The sequence below is a fragment of the Triturus cristatus genome, chromosome 11 (genome assembly GCF_964204655.1).
Source record: "Triturus cristatus chromosome 11, aTriCri1.1, whole genome shotgun sequence".
NCBI lineage: Eukaryota > Metazoa > Chordata > Amphibia > Caudata > Salamandridae > Triturus > Triturus cristatus.
Genome location: NC_140594.1, coordinates 703084252 through 703107379, shown reverse-complemented (window position 1 = coordinate 703107379; position 23128 = coordinate 703084252).

Here is a 23128-nt window from a genome sequence, read left to right as displayed (position 1 = left end):
CTAAATACTCATAGGCTGATGTTCAATATAGGTTCACTGACCACTTTTAAAGAGACGGCAATAAACAAATCTTTGTTTATCCATATTTTAGGCTTCAACGTGCTATGCCATTATGAGATTTATTGCAAGATATTTGGTGCGGGGAAACGCTGATTCCGGTGGGATTCTAACACCAAATACTCGGCGTAGGAAACCAATGCGGACCCGGGAATATCTTTTTCCTCACGAATATCCCCCTTTCTGGACCAATCAGGGGCCCTTTCCCACCTCCGATCACCACCTGCAGCTAGTGGGATGTGGAGCGAGTTTGTGGGACGATGCAGGAGTGTAAAGGCTGGCTGAGGGTGGTGCTGGATCTGTAGACACCAAAACCAGAACTGGCAATTCCCCTAGGGAATTATTTCAAGTTCAGAGTACGGATTTTAATCTTTCAGGGTGATGAAATAAAATTCTGCGAGGTCCTGATGAAGTAACCGTGCTTCGGATTTACCAAATTAAGAAAAAGACGTCACTCTGCTTTTATGGCAACCCTTGATAAAGGGCCTGGATTTAGTATTTTTTGGACTGATAACCGTCACGTGATTTTTTAACGTTAGTGCTTAAATTCAAATTGTATCCATCAACTCACCAAATGATGTCTATAGGCCGCTGCAGGCCCATAGCAGTTCTTGAGATTCACACTGCATCGTCTGCATACAATATTTCTGCTACCAGTCACTTACCCAGCTGGGGTATGTATGACCCTTCCAGCCTTGAACAAATGTTGATCCAGAAAGCTAATCTACAAGGTAAACAGGAAAGGAGCTAAAATACAACTCTGACGACTCTCCCTTTAAATCTGCAGGGTTAATGAGCATCCCCCCCACACCACCACCACCATCGTGGAGTAAAAATGTAATCATGCTTTCTTTAATGTTTGCCGTACTTATCAAACCAGTATTGAGGTACTTCCTCAGTGGGAAATTTTTCTGTCACGACTCTGGCACCTCAGGGTCTTAGAGTTGGGCAGACCCTATTGTCACATTATCATCTGGGTAACACGCCCACCAAGGGCCTAAGCGTTTCATCTTTGTATGGCATGTTAAAAGACAGCATGGTTTAATTTTACACACTGATGACTTGACTACATAAGAAGTTTTCAGTCCCAGACATGTAATAGTTAGGGATGGTATACACACCTGGTTCAGAAGAAAGCTATCTGACCTTACAGACCACTACTTATGGCTGAAACATGTAGACTTATTGATGTGGGAGCCCATTGAAACTACATCAACATCACATCTTGTTTTTAAACTTGCTGGTGGTAGCAAAAGAATGAAGCCGGCTCCCGTCGGCACCCAGGCTGCTCAGACCATTGGGGCTTCCCCCATGGCCACAACTATTGTCATATTGTGGGTGCCACGAGTGGGGACAGGTGCACCCACAGTGATTTACAAATGGCCGGCTCCTGCCAGCTCCGATAGTGGGTGCTCACTCGTGAACCGGCAGAGGCCAGCGCAGCTTTGGGTCTCTACCTGCAGTCCCTAATGATTGCCATGTTATGGGTGCCCCAGGTGGGTATTGGGGCACCCACATAGAAAAAATGACAGGCTCCTACTGGTACCAAGTATTGGTGCTGGTTAGGAAGCCATACAAATATATATAGAAAAAATGAGTGGCAGGAGCTCCTCATTTATTATTCACTGCTCCAAGCAAGGACCACCCAATAAATGCCCTGAAAGGGCTTTTTTATGATTTGGCCCCGGTAGTCTCCTAGAAGGGACAGGGGCATCACCAAGGTTTTTAGGTCTCGCCTGACCCAGCGCATGCGCTGATCTGGTGAGACTTTTTGTGATGGCTCAAAAAAGTGCTACCACTGTAGCCTAGAGCTACAGTGCATGTGCGCGGGAGCGCACGCCTCACTTTCGCGGCCGCACGGCCGCTTTGATGTTTGATCGTGATCACTTTCACTTTCGCGGCTGCATGGCCGCTTTGATGTTCTCCGTCAGCCAGTTTTTATTTTCCTTTTTATTACTTCCATGTAGTAATGGTGGCACCCGTGCACCGCCATTACTACAGAGCAGTAATACACAGAAACAAGCATTGGCATAGCCACTAGGTCTCGCTTTTGGGACCTTATATGTATTTAGTTATGCAACTATTGCATGGCTAAACACTTATAAGGTCCCAAAAGCGAGACCTCTTGGCTATGGCAATGATTGTTTCTAATGTTGTGGAGGGCTACATATAGTGCAGCAGCCGCCCAGCAACATTAGCAAACACACAAGTCTCCCGGGTCATTAAATCCATGGCCCCAGCTTGACATGTTATTTAAAAGCACTCCAAGCTGGAGCTGTATCCTTTTCAGCTGGAGTGCAGGGACCCCTTGTGAGTAGTTTTATGACTGTATTTTGTAGTCTGGAAAAGTAAAAAAAAAAAAATACTCAAAGACATGTTCAATGTTTTGTTAAAATGTTTTATTGAAAGTATTTTGTGACAAACACTATTATCAAACATTGCTATGTGTGAACTTATAAAATATACATTTGATTATAGTTATTGGTGACTTTTTGACAAATCCAGTAAGTCTGCTTTGTTGATGTGCTGACCCCTTGGTAAAGTAAATTGGCTTGCCTCTTTTGATATTGTGATGTTCTGACATTGTTAAAAAGCCATTAGATCTCCCTTACTTAAAATGACATCCTTTAGATTATTACGTGACATAGTCAGCCATGTGCATTGGCAGGGGTTGGGTGACTGCACGGGGTTGGTTGCAGGGCCTTACCGCAGGCTGTGGAATCCTACGTTATGTTAAAATAACATAGAAATTCACTGAAATAACCAACACGATAGGTGAAAATGTAAGTTAAAACATACCATTCTAAACAAACAAAACTACTAAAATTAGCCAATTATGTTTATCTAAAGAAACTGTAACTTGTGCCCTAAATTAATTAAAACTCACACCCTCGCCATGCACTGCTAATTACTTTCCATTTGATATCACTCCTAACATGGTCTATGACATCATTGATAATATGACTGCAGCGTCTGAAATGACACCATTAATGACAACATGTGCATGGCTTAGGCATGCAGCCATGAGGCCAACCACAAGGGGTCCCTGATTCTGGAGTTGATGAAAAAAAGCTCCAGCTCTGGAAAAGCATGATAACATCCTAAGCTTTTCCTGGGTTCCTTTTCTATAGTCCCCAGAAACATGTGGTTAATCTTTGCAAAGTATTTCTGGGGGCTTCTGCTTCACTCCCTGAAGCCCTCACAACACAATCACGGTGATGGTGCCCCTGCCCTGATTGAGGCACCACCATGCAGAAAAATATATGCAAATTAGCCCATGAAGGTCATTATGGGGAGTTCCTTGGCAGGTACAGTGAATAAATAATGAGCACATCCTTCTGTTCATTTACTATTCTTCCCACTATTTGTTTTGTGGGTGTCCTGGTCCCACATGGGACACCCACAGCTTACTTTCTGTGTTGGAAGCTGCGGGGGGGACCTCAGGGCCTCTATGGCACTACTAGCTCACTTCGACAAGCCCCTAATGTATAGGTCAGCGCAGGATCCAGCAACATTTTCAATTTTTTTAAATCTTTGATTAGGCGCCCCAATGCCACCTAGGGCACCCATAACATTTTAAAACAATAAGGGTCACGGAGTGAGGCACATGGTCCCTGTGGCCCCACCAACTCCCCTGCAAGCTTCTATCCTCGGGTAGGGTGCTGTAGGGTGCTGGCGTAACTTGTTTGTTCCTTTTTTGTTTCTGCTCTTTCTGGTCAGGATTACCTCTCTGTTCCTTGACCGCCAGAGCGTGGGAGGGAGATACATTTCTGCTTCCATCCAAAAGGCTTCTTTCTGCTAATGCCAGGAGTGAGTTATGAAGACTTCCTGGCATTCTGGTGGGCAGGGAACTACAGGCTGCCAGAGACATTGGTATCAGTCGATCCCCAGGGAATGGGGTCACTAGGGCCATACCATGGCTCGGGGAATGGGTGCACCACCCCTATCCCCAAAAAAGAATACATCGGGCCCCAGGGTTTTAGGGTGCCGGTGCCATTGGATGACTTGGGAATAGAAACACATAAAAATGACCCCTTCCTCTTTCTTTAATGATTTTTGTTGCACCTTCCCCTGGGCCCTGACCCACCCCAGGGGGATTTTAATTGAAAAGGACAGGAGCCCACTCTTTTAAATTTTACCATGGTACCACAGTACTGTTAAAAAACATAAATTACATTGTTGGCCCTGGTGGGTGGGGTCCATCTGGGACCCTCATCAGGTCTAGTCTGTTGTCAGGATGTCACTACCCTGCCTCCCCTATATGTTCTTTTTCATTTTCAGGGCACTGAGTCCCAGAGTCATACAATGGCTGCCAAACAACTTTGTTGATGTGAGGCTGCCTATCAAATATTATCTTTGGATCTGCCGGTTCCATTGTACTGCAGCGTATTCATTTTGAACCCTAATTCTGAAAAACTATTGAACATATTTTACACATTATCATAAAAAGAACACTTTGTGGTAAAATATCTGGCTTTATGCAAAATTTGGTGTAATTCCATTCAGCAGTTTTTCCTAGATCACTGTTTAATTTTCCTTTAGTACATTACATGGAGAAAAAGTAATTTTGGGACCTCACTTTTTCTTGCATGATGGATCACCCCAAAACTTTCGAGGAAGGAGATTGGTTGGCTACATTGTTTTTGTGGAAAGTTGTGTGGAGATTTGTCAAATGGCACCAATGTTATTAGCAAACCAAAAAAACTATTTTCTATGGAAACCACAGGGAACCCTGGGTAGTTCCCAGTTTTAGGTGGAGAGCAGCTTCTTATACATTGAACCATCTAAAGCACACCCTACTCTCTAAAATGGCTCACTTCCAATGCTTATTTTCCCAACTGAGTTTTTAATCATAGGATTAGCACAGTGCCATCCATGTGGAGCTAAAGAAGTGACAAATCCTTTTTCCATTTTTTGCAGCAAAGTCTTTAAGCATACTGACATCAACGTCGAGCTGCAAAATGACAAAGGCGTTTTACAACTCCAGACACAGTATTGTACTTTTGGATAGGTAAAATATAATCCAAGCCAACCAGGAATGTTTAAACCAATGCCCTGACACGTGTTCCACTTTTACTAGAGCTCACCAGAGAGGCAGAGCTTTATCCAGACACAGGAGAACACCCACTCTATATATATCCTGCTGGCAGTCGCCAGTAGGTAATAATTGTTAGAACCTGGCCTCCATAGGAAAATCACTTTTTGACTTCTCCGTAACTTTAGCGTTGTTCGACCAATCGTCATGAAATGTTCTAAAACAAGTGTCAATATCGGTTCTGGTTGTCATGGAAAGTTTGGGGGGGATCCTTGCAGTGGGCATCGAGGATTTGAGGTGTGAAATAAGGGTGCGTTTGTAATGTTCATTCTCATAGGAACCTTTAGCTATACGTACAGCCCGAATTGCTGAACAGACTTACACCACATTTGGCAGGGAGGTAGATGTTGGTTCAAGAGAAGTGCTTTTTGCCTATTTGGTGTAAATGTGTTCAGTAGTTTTTGAGAAATTTAAGCTGAAATTTATAGTGACACCTCTAGTCAAATTTTTCGGCAAGGATTTTCGCGAGTAATCACGAATGCACGTGCCAACTGGAATGCGCTGATTGGCTGTACAGAATCTGAACAGAAAGTTGTGGCCACCATTTTATTGATCAGGAACTGTTCCCTGGGCTGAACATTTCTGAAAAAGCTCACATAAGGGGTTAGAATAGGGGTACTCTGACCCCATGTTTGAGAAATGGGGGTGTTACTGACACAAGAATACGCATTTTTATAGAGATATTGAGATTCTGATAAATGTTTTTAAAGATATTCATATAGTGAGTTATGTACTGCGTTGGTTAGAAGTAATTATTTAGTTATTTTTGAATGTGGCGGTGGCTATTGAATTCCTGCTTTTATTTCCGCATTTTCGCGACGTATCTGCGGGGATCGCAACATCGTTGTGAAGATTGTCAAAAACTAAAAATAAAACCTTTAGAAAAAAACTTCACAATATTTCAGGGACTAGGGTGGCTCTGACAAGAGCCATTGCGTTGGTTGTGTGTATGTGGTCCTTCAGCCTAGTGTTGCCTTCTTGCTATTTTTACACTACTGCTTTGGTATGTTTTAAGATGGTAAATCATGGAGATAGTCCCGCAAAAATATTTTTTATTTGTACCCCTTGAAAATGACTTCTGACATATTGTGCATTGCCCAAATCTGCTCACTATGAACTCCTCTTCAATGTTCAAGGTAGATACATGGTTGTGTTCTTTTTTATTTTTGTAGCTGCAAAGTGCATTATCTAATGATATTCCTTTATTTCTCAGTGACATGATTATCTATTTTGTTTTTTTTGGTTTTGTGTGTGGCCATTCTTGAAAACTCTCGAGCCACATCTGTTGCAGTAGTCTGCATCTCTCAAAGGACTTTCTGGGTGAGAATTGCTGCTAGTGCCACTGATGTAAATGGTCCTCCAGCTTCCCATCTACTTGATTGCCACTTTTGCCAGTTAGAGATGTTTTCTATATTAGGTTTTAAGATGATAGACCATGGACGTCATTCCACATGAATATTTTTTATTCGTCCCGCTACAGTGGATCTTTTCACAGAGTGTGCATTGTATTAGTTTTGGAGTGGTTTTTGATTCCTGTTGAGTTTGGTTCAGAATGGGTGTTTTGTAGTTATGTTCTATTTGCGAGTTCAGATGTTGAAAGTTATTTTTTGAAATTGTTGTTTTTTACAAATGTGTTGTTAAAATAAAGTTAAACCAATATGTTACTAAAAGCTAGACTTAAACTTTCTGTAAAATACGTTTCAATATTTGTTTGACATTTTGTCATTTGTATTTTTGACTACTAACCGCAATTGCTGTGAAGAAGGAAAATACATTTTTGATGTTGTTATTTCGACAAATAAATACAAATGGGAAAGTTAAATTAGTATCTTACTAAATAGCTACAATAAACCGTATGTAAAATATCTCTATATATTTGTTTTACACTATGTTAAAAACACCCTGTATTCGCAGTGTGTCCTGTGCAATGGCACTCATAGAATCATACAGGCACTACCTATGCAATCATACAATTACCTGGCACTATCTATGCAATCATATAATCACTCAGGCACTACTGATGCACTTACGTAAATACCCAGGAATTACGAACTCACTCACAGCCCATGCAGCCACTCATGCACCAAGTCACCGACCTTTCTCACACACCCACTCTCAAAGTTTACAGGTTGCAGTTAGGAAATAAAATTAAAAATACCTTTGAAATTCACTGATAAAACCAAAGGTTACAGGAACGTTATAGTTCGGAAATAGCATTTAAGAAAACCTTAGAAATTCACTGAAAAAAACAGGGACAATATAGTTAGGAAATATAATTAAAAAAACGTTGAAAATTCACTGAAAAAAAACAAAGGCACATGGATGTTATAGTTAGGAAATATAATTAAAATAGCCTTAGAAATTCCCTGAAAAAAACAAAGGTTACAGAGACGTTATAGTTAGGTTCAAGTTTTACTCGTGCAAAACCAGTGAAATTCAGCAGTTATAGTTAGCTGAGCTCACTTTAATTTGTGCCCCCGCAATGCATTGCTTATGACTTCACATATTACATCACCAATGACATGGTCAGTAACATCACTCATGACATGTCAAATGACATTACTAACGACTTAATTGATGACATCATCCAGTGACTAAGTGTTTTTAAAACATTTATGAGTTTTAAATATATATATCAAGGTGTATTGTATAAACCAAGAAAAGGAAGGGAGTCAGGATACACCCCTGCCTAACATCCCAGGTGGAGCCAATATGAGGGGAACATTCACCTGAGGGGTCGTAGCGCACACTTACCATAAGGTGCTGAAGTAAGCTCTTAGTTAGGGTGAGACGTTCTTTCTGGACACCGATCCTGCCCATCAAGTCCCATAGCTTGGATCGGTTCCCTATGTCTAAGGAACTTGATAAATCAAAGACCAGATGTAAAAAAACACTTTTGGCTTTGACATATTTCCCTGCTATGAGATAGAGGTTTAAACGTTGTTCGATAGTGCCGATACTAGGTCTACATACGAATTGGACTTCTGTTAAAACATTGTTTTCCGCCCAATCTTCCAGGTGAGACAATAATACTCGGCTCAGGATCTTGGCACTAGAGTCTAATAGAGAAATCGTCCAGTAGCACGTCGGCTGGGATCGATCCCCCTTTTTGAAGATAGGGACAGCGGTAGCAGTCCTCCAAGTGTCAGGGATAGGGCCTAATACAGCAGGTCTAAAACCATTTGTTAATAAAGGGGCTCACACATTTTTATCATTTTTAAAAAAGTCAGCTGGCACACCATCCGGGCCAGAAGTCTTCTCAGAAATGCATTTTGTAGTGGCTAGGGTGACTTCACGGACTTCAATGGGTCTTGGGAAATTGTGGAAGTGCAGTCTAATACTGTGTCAGTGGTAGGCCTGGGCTAAAATTTCGTTCCGTTGGCGGAAATTGCGATAATTTGACATTCTCGCGCTCCGCGGAAAGCGCGAAAATGTCAATATTTCCGTATTCCGCAGCTTAGCGATAATTTGGTTCTTGCTCGCGCTGTAAAATAATACATTCTCGCGTGCGCGCGATCGCCTTACCTGAATCCCTGCGTTCGCCGACAAGTTTTCTTGATCCGGTCGCGTTCTCCATGAGATGTTGTATTGTTTTTAGCCATTTGCGTTGTCTCGCGACAGTTCGTGCCCGCAGTGACGTCATGCGTCACGCGATCCCGTCTTTCTTCTCGCGATCATGCACCGTGAGACAACTGAAAACAAGATGGCCGTGCCCGCGAGCAACCACATGGGTAAGTTGGCGAGCCGCAACCATGCAGAAAATCTCGCGAACATGCGGGAAAAAAACTTCTGCATCTTCGCGATATTTCCGCGTGTTTGCAATAATTTTTTACATTTTCGCGATAGTTTGCGAAAGTGGATTTCGCAAATTCCGCCCACCCCTAGTCAGTGGTCGGATTTTTCAGTAAAAATATTTTTGTAAATGGGGTCACCCAAGCGTCCGCTGTGGTTAAATTTTCTATTTTGTGTGTGTCTGGCTCCACAAAAAAAGGCCGATTGACATCTTCCCAAAACTTTAAACAGTCCCTGGACTTCCCTGCTGCTACGAGTTCTTCCCAGGCCTTATTCCTAATCTCGGTTTTTCTTTCCTCTAAAGTCAAGTTATATAACCTTCTTGCCTCCTTAGCACCGGATGCTATATGAGGGAGGCTTTTCAAAGCTGCCAACAGCTGTCTAAGGGCAGCAGAACAAGCGGTATTAAACCACCAAAATGGCGGTGTCTCGTGGGAGGATCTACTTTTAGATTGTCTGGGATAGACCTGCAAATATTATTATACTCGGATTGTATTTTAGCTGGCCTTAACACATTAGTTAGACAAATTAGGATAGAATCCATAGTATCTTTCAAAATATCTTGATTAAAAACCATTGGGTCTACCTTATCCTGGAGACCTCAATACAACTTTTTGTTTTGGTCATGTGCGTCTAATGTGAGAGTTCAGTTTAATGCTAAGTGGGTTGGGGTCACTTGCGCAATTACTAGTCACGACAAAATCTATGATGAAAGGGATGAGCTCAGCTAAAAATAGGATTTAATCAATGATGCTCTCAGCATGATTTCCTGAGAAGGTCGGAGTACTAATATTATCCAGGCGGGAATTATTGTTTGAAAAATTAAAGTTATACTTCAACATTAACACATTTATTGCTTCACTGTACACTGTGTGCTTAAAATGTTTGACATATTGTAGGACCACTGAACGTTTTCATTTGCCATTAAGTCCATTCACATTCCAGGATCACGTCTGCAGTGTGGTCATCGTTGTCTTATGGCCAGCAACTGATGACAGAGTCCCTGAGCTAATTGTTTAGGCAATATTACTTGTTCTCGCATCGTTAAGTTGCTGTCCTTACCTATTGTATGTCGACAATCACCTTTGTACTCTACCTGAGCCTTTAGCTTTACCAGTAGGGTATCCTTATGAACAAACAACTGATCCCCTCCCCTTCTGCCACACCCCACCCTGCTACCCTGCTAATACGTTTGTGCAAAACCCAACTTCCCAACCCACAGAGCGCCTGTCAACCCAAACTTGCATAGAACAACCATAAAGGAGGGTGTCTTGGCCGCCCCAATGTGGATATACCACTAAAGGAGAAACAGAAACAGACAAAACATAGTATAGGGATAGAACCCACATTAGCACTGTCACATGTCTAAGTCCCCTAGCAGGTCTTAGTGGGAATACCGGAGGACAATGTGCCCTTTCGATTGAGAAGAATTTGGAGAGTCTCTTGGGCTTCAATGTGTTCACAATAAAGTCCTCCATTAAGAGATCAACACTTGGCCCCTCTGACCCTTCCGGGACCCCCACCACCTTGATTTTGTTCCTTCTTGCCCTTCCCTCCTGATCTTCAAGTTTCACTGCCATTTGAGCTTCCAGGTGCTTCGTTGTGGACTGAAGCTGGGTTATGTGTGTCTCTGCTGTTGTAACCTTCTCTGAATGTTTGTGGAGGTCTGCTCTGGTCAGATTCACTTCGATCTTTACAGCATCTATTTTGGGCTCCAGTGCTCCTTTTAAATCTCGGATAGCCGCCATATTTGCTCCCAGTGAGGGCTCTGCAGTTTCCTCTTCTTCTGGTACCACAGGGGTTTTGGGGACTGTGTAATTGTAATTGTCCATCTTGTTGGACTGGGGAACTCCCATGCCTTTGAGTTTCCCCATTCTGCTAGCAGCTGACCCTTAGGATTTCTCCCGCACCCTGCCTCAACACCATATGATCATTTGCTCCTTCCCCTTCAGTGTTGGTTATCTGGTGATGGTCAACTATCTCTTGATTGGAAGTGAGGATAGAGAATCCTTGCTGGCTGCCCCATGTGCACAAGACAGCTCCTCAACCATCCTCTGCAAGGCATTTCCTGAAGAGTCCCCTTCAGACTTTCACTAAAATAGATGGAGTTATTAATGATGTGGTCCTCACTCTTGGAGCTGCAATGATCTTGACAAACTTTTCACTTTGCATGTGACAATGTCAGAAGCCAATGACTTTCTATCAATGCCAGCTATGGATAACCTTAGGCCAGAGAGCCCCAGGCGACAGCTTTTCTTGCCCACCATTAGCAATCTCGCTCTCTGGAAATCTCGCACGTAGGAAAAACAATGAGATAACCTTTTGTATTCAGGCTTCTCTGTCTCATGGCAAATCTGTAGCTCTTATTCACCTTCCCTTGTCAATCACTGGAAAAGCATTGTCACACCTCGCTTTGCAAGGTTGGGATATTATAATTTCACTAACTGAATGGCTGTCGCTGTGTGCGTATTATATCCCCTTCTACATCCTTCACTCGGAATACTCCATCAGGGGAAAATGGAAAAGAATAGGCTGCGGTTATCAATTGTGCACTTCATTTTAACTCATTAATTTTTTCCAGTCCTCTGTCCTTTGTTTCTTAACCCCATCCCTCCTTCAAATCTATAACTACATATGTCTCTCTGTAACATTTGTTTTTTTCTTATTTGTTAATACCCATTTATCTTACAGAAAACATACAAGCATTATCAATGTAAACACAATCAGGATAAATGCTGCAGTGTTAGGTCGAAATTAAAATCCTTTAACAACGTGACTTATTGGCTAGAATTGATAACTAATATATGTTTTCTACGGATGTATGACGTTACAACGCACACTTTTACAACGCATGCACTTACAACGCATTTTTTACAACGCATAATCCATTACAACGCATGACATTACAACGCATGACACTACAACGCATTTTTAAAAAATACCTTTACAACGCATTTCCATTACAACGCATACTACCTTTACAACGCATACCATTACAACGCATAATATTAAATTACATTTAAGGTAAGTATTAGATAGTATAGGGGTAAAAGTTACTTTTCTAACTCCAGGGGGTGCAACAGTAGGGTAAGTGTTGGATAGTATAGGGGTAAAAATTACTATTCTAACTCCAGGGGGTGCAACAGTGGGGTAAGTGTTGGATAGTATAGGGGTAAAAATTACTATTCTAACTCCAGGGGGTGCAACAGTAGGGTAAGTGTTGGATAGTATAGGGGTAAAAATTACTATTCTAACTCCAGGGGGTGCAACAGTAGGGTAAGTGTTGGATAGTATAGGGGTAAAAATTACTATTCTAACTCCAGGGGGTGCAACAGTAGGGTAAGTGTTGGATAGTATAGGGGTAAAAATTACTATTCTAACTCCAGGGGGTGCAACAGTAGGGTAAGTGTTGGATAGTATAGGGGTAAAAATTACTATTCTAACTCCAGGGGGTGCAACAGTAGGGTAAGTGTTGGATAGAATAGGGGTAAAAATTACTATTCTAACTCCAGGGGGTGCAACAGTAGGGTAAGTGTTGGATAGTATAGGGGTAAAAATTACTATTCTAACTCCAGGGGGTGCAACAGTAGGGTAAGTGTTGGATAGTATAGGGGTAAAAATTACTATTCTAACTCCAGGGGGTGCAACAGTAGGGTAAGTGTTGGATAGTATAGGGGTAAAAATTACTATTCTAACTCCAGGGGGTGCATCAGTAGGGTAAGTGTTGGATAGTATAGGGGTAAAAATTACTATTCTAACTCCAGGGGGTGCATCAGTAGGGTAAGTGTTGGATAGTATAGGGGTAAAAATTACTATTCTAACTCCAGGGGGTGCAACAGTAGGGTAAGTGTTGGACAGTGTAGTGTAATATTATGCGTTGTAATGGTATGCGTTGTAATGGTAGTATGCATTGTAATGGAATGCGTTGTAAAGGTAGTTTTTAAAAATGCGTTGTAGTGTCATGCGTTGTAATGTCATGCGTTGTAATGGATTATGCGTTGTAAAAAATGCGTTGTAAAGGTAGTGCGTTGTAAAAGTTGCGTTGTAAAGGTTGTTCCCCGTTTTCTACAGATCTACTGGTCAAAAGAATATTTTATCCAAGTTTCATATAAAAAGTTTGCTTTCTTGTATGCGTATGTGCACATTCAAAGTCCTCTTTCTATTTTAATTTTGTTCTGTAAAGCTTTTGGTGGCCCAAGGGCTTTTTGATGCTAGAGGGAGGAAGAACTTATGTGTGCACGCATGCATGCTTAAGGCGCTTTACCCAGATCTTAGAAAATAACCTGGCTTTGCTATGTCTCAAAAAGCCAAATGTGAAGAGATGGCTGGTATTTCAATGGAAAAGAGTTTCAGAGATTGGCTGCCATGTTGAATACAAGACTGCCAGCTTCAATTTTCTTGAAATGTAGAGCTTCCAGTAGAATGTTGTAAGAGGACCAAAGCAGTCTAGTGCTTAATTTGTAATAGAATGAGTGTCAGTGCTCAAAGCTGTGCTCAGAAGTCCGCAGCTGGTAGTTTTAAATGCCAGCGCAACTAACACCAAAGCTGCATAGTTTTGAATCGACCTCATAGCTCTTCCACCCACTTAGACACTCCCTGCATCTTCATCTCCCTCTTACAGGTTCCTGCTTTCTCCCTTTCTGCTGACTTTTCCATCTTTCTTTCCTACTTCTTTCTACTTTACGTGTTCTCCCTCCCTTGATCGCGATCAGTGTCTGATGAGGACAAATAAATGCTGGTTCCCATTAATGATTGCTGGTGGGTGCCACCGGCAACCACCAGCTCAAATTAAGCAAGTAATTATTTTCCCAAGAATTTACTAACATTTTGAGTCATGGATGCACCACTTTTTGGGCGCATCCACAATGCAAAATGTTATTTGTGAATTACAGAGCCATGCAAATCAGATTTGCTTGGCTTAGTGTGTTACTTTGGGCTAGGGAGGCATTCCATGGGTGAAACATGGGCATTCCTATGCATCGTCCATGGATTTTGACACATTCCCGGTGTTTCTAAAGCTAGTAAACCAGGAAATGTGTGAAACAGCTATGCCTCCCTGAAGCAGGTGCAAAAAGGAAAAACATATTTACTTCTCCTTGTCACTTCCTCTTTAGCACGCATAGAAAGAGGAAAATACGTTCAAGGGTTGTTTTGTGCAGGAATGTATCCCTTCCTGAAAAAAAACGATCCTGCCTGTATTGGCGCTGGGCAGCACACATGTGTGCATGCACTAGGAGACAGCAGAAATGTGACATTTCTTAGATAATATGGCACATTTCTGCTGCCTTCCTTTCACACAACACAGTGCAGCAACTTTGCTAGGATCAACCTGCAGGTTGCAAAAGTCAAAGCAATACAAGATTTACCACATCCTATGGACAAGAACTGTGTTAGGTAATTCCTTGGCCTAATGTGGCATTATTGCCAGTTTATACCCTTATCTTCCGAAATGGCTGGCCCCTTAACCGACTTTTTACAAAAAGAATCAACCAAATCAAATTACTGAATGGGCTCCTGCCCAACAACAAAGTTATGAATGGTTAAAGAATACTTTGTGTGGGGACCCAGTCCTGATATGCCAAGATTTACCCAACAGTTTTTCTGACAAACTGATGCCTTGGACAGAGGGATCAGGGTAGTCTTATCACAATCAGACCAGGATGAAGGTCTTCACCTTATTTCATACATAAGCAGGAAATTGCCACCTCTGGAAACCCATTACCTTATCATAGAGAAGGATTACATAGCCATCAAATGGGCTATAGAAAACCCACAATACTACTTGTTAGGTACTTGTTACTCCTTCCTACTTCTCACCAATCATGCCCCTCTGGTTTGGCTAGCTCGTAAAAATTACACCAATTCCAGGATACTGCATTGGTTCTGCATTGGTTCTTAGCCCTCCAACTGTTCTCGTTCCAGACCCATCATCCCCCTGGGAAACTGCAGGGCCATGCAGACTTCTTATTCTGGTCAGCTGTTTCTGAATAGCCCAATCGATCATTCCGGAATGGGGTGTACAGGGTGAACAAAGAGATGGCCGAAAAAGGTTCTGGCATAGACCACGGGGGCACAAAGAGATTGCTGGCCAGCGTTCTAGTAATCAGTATAACCACGCCCCTTGAATCTGCTGAGGCCTCTAATAGGAGCCCCAGGGTGAGGCCAAGTGTGTGCAGTGACAGACAGGAGACAGAAGCGGCATTGGAGGTGGAAGGACATGAGACCATGAGAGCGGAGGCTGGAGGAGAGCAAGAGTACATCAAAATCAGGACAGACGAGGAGAAGATCACCAGCAGGTCCTGCTCATCCTCAGTGATGTGGTACAGACAATGGCGTGTGGGGTTCTGGCTACTGAAGGCTTACAAGCGACAGAAGGTGCAACAGACCTGAGGACCTCATGGCAAGAGAAGGACGGTGTCTACCAGACCCCAGGAAAAGGCGCTTTGGACTACGTTGCCCTGGCTCTGGTACCGAGCTGCAGTATCAGGCTAGTGACATTCAGGTGTGTACGGAGTGTTGTCCTGTGGGTAGTGGCACAGGGATACTTGGTGTGGTGGTTGGGGGCATGGTGGGGATCACTGCACACTTCCTACCTTAACACAACATTTCACAAGCAAAGAAGGAAGCACTGGCCTGAATGAATCAACTGGTGCTCGAGGAAAGTGAGTGTTCAGGAAATAACTTGATCGGGTATAAATACTCAAGTTCTTGAGGTCTTACACCAGTAAGAGGGATAGTTGCAGTTAATAAGGTTCTTCATCACTGGGACGGAAGTGTACTCACAATACTTCTACTTTACGGAAGTTGGTCCATTTTCATGGTGTTTCACTGAGGTGTTGGTAGCAGGATCCTCGCCTAAAGTTGCTGCTGGGTTCCTAAGACCTTCCCCTTTTATATTTCCCAAAGAGTATAAACCAGATGCTGGTGGAGGAATCAGATAGAGAAAGAAGTGATCAGGGCAACTCCAGATGGCTTCCAGGAATATATTCTGAAAAGATCAGATGATGACTTCCATTTGATGGAGCCAGATCTCACATTATAGATTCGCTCTAGAACCTTGAGTCAATTGTACTCTTTCTCAGCATGAGAGCGTGGGGGGGGGGGAATCTTGAGCATGTAACTCTATTCAAATGAAATTCACTAGGGTCATTAAGAATCACAGAAAACTAAATGAAGTTGGTTGATTTATTACAAAGCCAGAAACAATTGAATGTACAAGCACCTCAAGATGAGGGTGTAGAAATACATTGGAATTATTACAAAGCCAAACCTATAAATGAAATTTAGGTGGTGCACAAGACAATTCAAGAGTCAAGATACAAAAGAGCAAAACACAGGAGTCAAGGTTTACCTGCATTGGAGATTTCAGAGAAATAAGCATTAATCTATCCCTACACTAATGCTAACGTGACATCCCTAACTAAGCATTTTGAGGGGGAAGGCCGATTAAGATGTCAGCAAGTGGAGTCTTCCGTAGATGTCTCTCCACATCAGTTGAGTCAAGTATTATGAAGCTACAGAGACAGAGCTCCAAAGGCAGAGAAGAAGTGGGCTTTTTCCCTAATCATCACACATCATTATTACAGGTGACTTCCAAAGATCCTCTTCGGATCACGCCATCCAGACAGGTCACATTCTTATAGCTACTTTTCCACTGTACAGCGATGCTCCTGGGCGATGGCGAGATGACCTTGGTTCCCAGGTTTTCTCCAGTGAGAGAGTACAACAGTTCTCCATATCAGTATCAACGTTAAATGTATCCCCTTCTCTCCTTCACTAACTCCTAGTACAAAGACATTATTCTAGCTAACAAGAATGATTTTTCCACCTGTAACGTAAGCACGAGAAAGAATAAAACCCAACGTGCAGAAGAAATTCAGTTATTAATTCTAAAGCGAGAGCTTCCAAGGAAATTACATTTCAGGCATACAAAATTCAGCTAACATAAGAGAAATGGAACATGAACTTTATGAAGTTATATAGAAACTGAGTCATATACAGTTTATAATTTCACCAACATATAAAATGACACGCATAATGAGCACACTCAATGGTAAAACGATTGTCAGTTGTGGAACACAAGCGTTTCAGGTAATGGTTTATGCTAGTTACATTAATTTTTCCACATTATTTCTTCACTTATACTACATTTTGGCCTAAACACATCACGTTCATGTTATCAGGTCACAAACTCCTGATACTTAGGTTAACACCACAAAAGATTATATGTGGATGCAGTCTGCACGTGTGATTATAGTGCCCCCTACAATGAAAAATGGATTTTCACCTACATCACCTATGTCTCTATCCATATAAAAAAAACTATATACTAACCTAAGCCGGTCCGTGCCATACTTCACAACCCGTTACAAATCACTTAGTGCATGTCCATATTTACACCATTGCCTACTAAGTCTCAGTGGGTACCCAGATTTGTGTCAGCAGAGCGTGCTGATATTTGCTCCAACTCAAAAATCATAAATGCATGCCTAACTCAAACTTGCAAAATGTTCTTATAAATCTTGACTGCATTCACAGATTTAGTTGAGCAAATCGTTGTGGTAATGTGGCCCTGCAAGGTCAGAGGTGAACCCTGTAATTCACCATAGGTAAACCACCATGAGACCAAATTACGTGATATTAACAGAAGTTGACACCCTCACTGATAGATGAGGCAACAAGTAGGAAAGGGTGAATGATGTTATGTGTTGTCTGTGACCATTTTTTGTTTGATTCACATCAAGTGACTAAGACATATGGCACCACAGATCAGAGACAGGGGAAGTGTGATTCAGTCTCAATAATAGTTTTCCAATGGAAAGTTTATGCCAAGAGGGGTTTGGGTTGTACTTAGGGTAGATGTTTAATTTAAAGGGAGTTTCTTATTTGTCCTCAGTGAGCATTTGTTGTTATGATAGTGGTTGAGAGTGGTCATACAGGTTACTCAATTTTCAAGATCTCCTTAGTCACTGAATTCATCACCATGGGTGAATTTAAACTCAGACTGGGTTTTGTGATGGGTGGTGATATACTTCTCATATAAATATATACCATATTTAGGTTTACCTAAGGTGCTCTTAGAAGGTCATTTTTAAGTAACCTAAAGATAGGAGCTATGCCAAGTAAAAGGTTCTGCAAGGGTTTGAGTTAAACCCATGACCAAAGACTTTCATGTTCCTATATGTGACTACATATGCAAAAGCAATGGCACTTAAAAGTTTGTGATGAAGAGATAAACATGTTGGTTGGGCTTTAGTGACAAACATCCTCGATTTAACCCTGTGAACTGAACTTGTACCTCACCCCAAAAGAAGCATTACTCACCCCTTCAGAATTTACTCAGAGATGGAAATGTATACCCAATCAATATACTATGAAAAGTTGAAATGGTGACATTTATAGAGACCAATCAGTCTGAAGCCATTGACCAATGCCAATGCTGCATTAGTGTATTAGTAATAAATGAGGAATGATGTGACAAAACAAGATGTCCCATATTTACATACGAAGTCAGATATATTTGCGTTGTATATAGTTAACAATTCATTAATGTAGCAAATGCATTCATACAGTTCAGGCATGCAAGCCAATGGAAGCTGGAGCCAGGCTCGGCCCTTATTCCTTGTTTTTGCTCAGCTCTAGGTCCATTTGGATCTTCGAGCCCAAAAAAGGACCCAATCTTTCATGTGTCTTCTGCCTGCCACCCACGCTGTGACATCATGACCCAAGAACTAAATACAAAACATTAATTGTTCATGCAAATCATGAGCGAGAAAGAGATACCATATACTGGTGGCAGAATTACACAATGCGAAACCAAAAAACCTGGTTTCTTCACTTGACCAAATTGGATAATTTTATGCAAATATTTTATTTCACTTAGCCTCCCTTTTCTTACTTATTATATATGGGAGCACCTTAAAATGTGTGAGTTCAGGATGTGACCTATAAAATAATTCTTGTGATTATTTAATACACTGTAATGTTGTTCTAGCAATAATAAAAATGTAGGCCACATATAGGGTACACAGGGCAACTGACTTGCCTCTTAGCTCACTAATGGCATTGTTGTCAGAACAGGGGGCAGAAATGTATTTCAATTCATTTTTAAAAACTAGGGCTTATTAAACGCCCCTCAATGCAGTATAAAATCTGATGTACTAAGGTGAAACACTTCTGTATGGTATTTAAATACACTTTTTTAAATTCTGAAGAGACTATTTCATATCTTTACATGATGTTTGTAGCATGATTTACACACGTTTCTATCGCTGCTCGTGCACAGTAACTTACAGCCAAGCCAGACTGACAACTACCTGTCTAATATTAGATGCAGACAGAAGTCATCATTTTTTAATAACAACCCGCCATATGGAATAACAACTGGTGGACAGATACGCTGGAACTGTTACGTATTCCCACTAATTTGGAGAAAAGTTTTTGCATTATCAAGGACAAAAATCTTGCGTTTGATTTACAGGTCAATTGTAAAGTTCTCACATACTCTAATATTATTAGGATCCTCCATAAGGTTTTTCCTTACATCCCAGTATCAGCGCTCCAAATAGTGGTTCTGGCCCCAATATCTTCATGACTTGACTATTGCAACACGCTTTATCGGAACATCAATAAGTCATCTCTGACCAAGTTACAAAGTGTTCAAAAGGCAGCAGCAAGATTGATACTAGATAACCCCAAAGTTCAATCAATCTCAGCAGGATTAAATAAACTTCACTGGCTACCAGTGAAAAAACGTATCCTGTTCTAGGTCTTGTGTATTTCACACAAGGCCTTACATAGCTTAGAACCTAGAGAAATCAGAACAATGTTTCAATGTTATGTACCAACCAGACTTCTTCCTTCGGTGAATTAGAATCTGGTGGTGGCCCCCAAATTTCAGAAAGCGAGTTGGGGAAGTAGAACCTTCTTGGTGGCCACCACCCAACTATGGAGCTCCCGCCCCCCTCATTTTACCAGTCTGAAAAGCCACATAGCTTTTAGGAAAGCCCTTAAAATGTGGCTTTTCACTCTATACAATATGGGCCCTTGGAGCCCATAATTTGCTGTCTGTCATCATTCGATCTAGCACAGTCTTCAGCGCCTTGGTCCCTTTGGGTATATGCACGCTTTTATAAATTAATTTAAATTCATTCCCTTTTAGACCCTTGACTCAGCTCTAACTTGGTACTTCATGATAATTTGTAAACTCATCCAACTGTGCGTACAAGCCTTAGTATGAATAGCAATCCTTAATGCATGCTAGAGTCTGCAGGTGCTTGATTTTTGACACGCTACATTACAGGCCAACACCCACAATGTCTGCCGAAACCTGGTGATTAGCTGCATACAGCAAGGGTGGAATCTGTAAAGACTAGTAGCTTTCCATCCCTAAAGAGATAATGTACCATCCATACACCCAAAGTATGAGTAAACTTCCAAACACTTTCACACTCACACTAGATGCAGAGGTTCTATCACTTATGCTGGCAGTCAGGTAGGCATGCCCTATGGATATGGGACCAAACTTCCTTGCACTCACTGCTCTCACCCTGGTCCTGTTGATATATTATCAAGTGTCCCTCCCTATCTTTGACTTTCCCTGGACCCACCTGAGGGGGGAAATACAAATTATTTATTGGCAACACTAGTGAGCAATAGGACAACATTGTCAATGGCCAGACTCATCCTCGACCTCCCCAAAAGGACCCAAATTCCCCTTCTTCTCAGGGAACTCCACTGACTCACCATTCAGAAGAGATGTCAATTCAAGATACTGATCCAAACCTACAAAGCCCTGCACAACCAAGGAACAGTCTACATCAACCACCGCCTAAACTTCCATTAGCCCTCCAGACATCTGTGCTCTGCTCCCTGGCACACACCCCCCACATCCACCGAAGCAACAGTGGAGGACACTCCTTCCCCTACCTCGCGTCTAAATCCTGGAACGACCTTCCTCTCCACCTCTCTCCTAGAATTGTGGATGGCACTCAAGACTTTGCTGTTCAGCTGCACCCACCTGAAGCAGCAAGTCCCTCAGCGCCTCGATATCGTCACGGGTGATTAGCCGCACTTTATAAATCCTGCTTGATTGATTGATTGAAGTAAGCGAGAGAAAAGTGTCTTTAACAGAAAGAACAGATCCAAGCTGTGAGATCAGAAAACTGAATGGAATCTTTTGGTGTAAAAATAAAAAACTGATTTCAAGAAAGGTATCTGTAAAACTCCCATGGTCGTGGAGAACACAGGTGTCTGATACAGTCTTTGAAGATATGGTTTTCATCTGAATGGTGCTTGTGAGTAAGAGGGAGGTCAACTGGGTATCTGAGTATTTGAGATGGCCCTGCTTTTTGTTCAGTGGTTCACTACGACTGCTTACGGCAGCCCGCAAGCACACCCAACTATCAGGACTACTCTTCTCAGATGAGAGCAAGTCATGAAACATGTCAGGAAATGTCCAGCACAAGCTGTACAAGTACTTGACTTCAACAACTACTGAGTTACAAATAATTAAATGATTAAACTAGATCTACCAAAATGGCTTTGGAGAAGTGCTGCAATACCTTTAGGGGAGAACCACAGACGCAAAATTCTCTGCTCTTTCTGAGCAAGTGGTGATGCGAATGGATGTCTGAACCGATGGTGTTCACATATGCTTTGCTTGGTATTTACCTGCAACTACTTGAAGCAACATGTAAGTATTAATGAAAGAAATACTGTTCTGTGATGAGTGGCTAGAACCATGAACACACATACCAAGTAAAGTCAGAGTAATCTCTGTGCATTAAAAAACGATCTGAAATCTGTTTGAACCTCACGTACCTTAATGCAGTGGTAGGATGGGTGCAAAATGTTCATTCAGCGACCCACGCACGCTAGTGAAATGATTTTTCTGAACCCCAGAACAGGCGGGGTCAAAGTGGGAAGCTTTTTATTGGTTGACAGAAGTACAACTTTAGACATTCATTCAGGTATTGGAGACAGACTTGCCTACATAGATAAGTAGGAAGATCCCAAAAAGCTTGCCATGGGTATCTAGAATAATATTCTATGCTTCAAATGGGATAGCGGAGAAAAGTATAATTGATCATATAGCACATAAAATAAAGAAAAACATTTTCAAATCCTTATGAACAAGACTGCAGAACATGGGAGTAGGCCCAGATAAATATTCGTAACCCGCTATAATATTCTGGCATTTTGGATTATGCTTTTTATGCTAAAATCCTGAAATGGCGCCATGATGCTTGTTTGTGTAATTAAAGCTGATAGTGCAAAAATCGTATTGCAAGACCATGGGAACATTGGGAACGATCAAGATATCAGCGGCATTGTTCGTGGCACTTGTGTTTTGCTCTATTTTTGTGCAAAATAGGTCCTGGCATAGAAAATGGTTGCAAGGGCACCTTTTGCAATAAGAAATAGTGTTGAATGTCAGATTTCCATTTTGCACACTTTTGTAGAATTATGCTGGTAAATTCACATATTTATGCAAAAGGAAATTGCACAATTTAGCACATCCGTAAAATGGAGACTTTGCTGTTTTACCTGCCTGATACCTTAGAGCTTGTATTAACTTAATTAGGAGAAGCATCAACTCTTCATCAGCAATGAAAACCAGCATGAATGAGTCAAGGTATCAATAAGTGAGAAAAAGAAAGCAGAACAAACGAGCCCTGTGAACAGGGTTTTATCAGCTTTTTGATGGCGAGATAGTGAGGTATCTGATCTGCACACTTGTCTTTTTAATTCTCCTCAACTAATTCTGTCCTCTTTAACTTCATATGTCTTCAGAAAGAGATGTGAAACCGTCGATTCTAGGTCGATTTATCAACTTCTCAGAGAGTGCCAATGGAAGGTTCAAATGAAAGCCGCACACGGTGACCAGATTTTGAAAGGCAAAAACACCAGGGTATGCCACAGAAGTTGGATTACAATTATGCAGCGCCAGTGAGACACAATCACTCAACTGACAGTGCTCACAAATCTAGAAAAAGGATGACGTAAAAAGTTTCCAAGTTTGCCATTTATTGTGATAAGAACATTGACAGACCTGAAATTGCATCTGTTAACTTACTCTGCACATGAACAGAAAGACAACACGTCCCTGCTAACGCATAGCATTTGGGCTCCTTCTTACTTGCTACCTGCAGTGTACCTTTCTAGGTGCCTGAGGAATAAAAG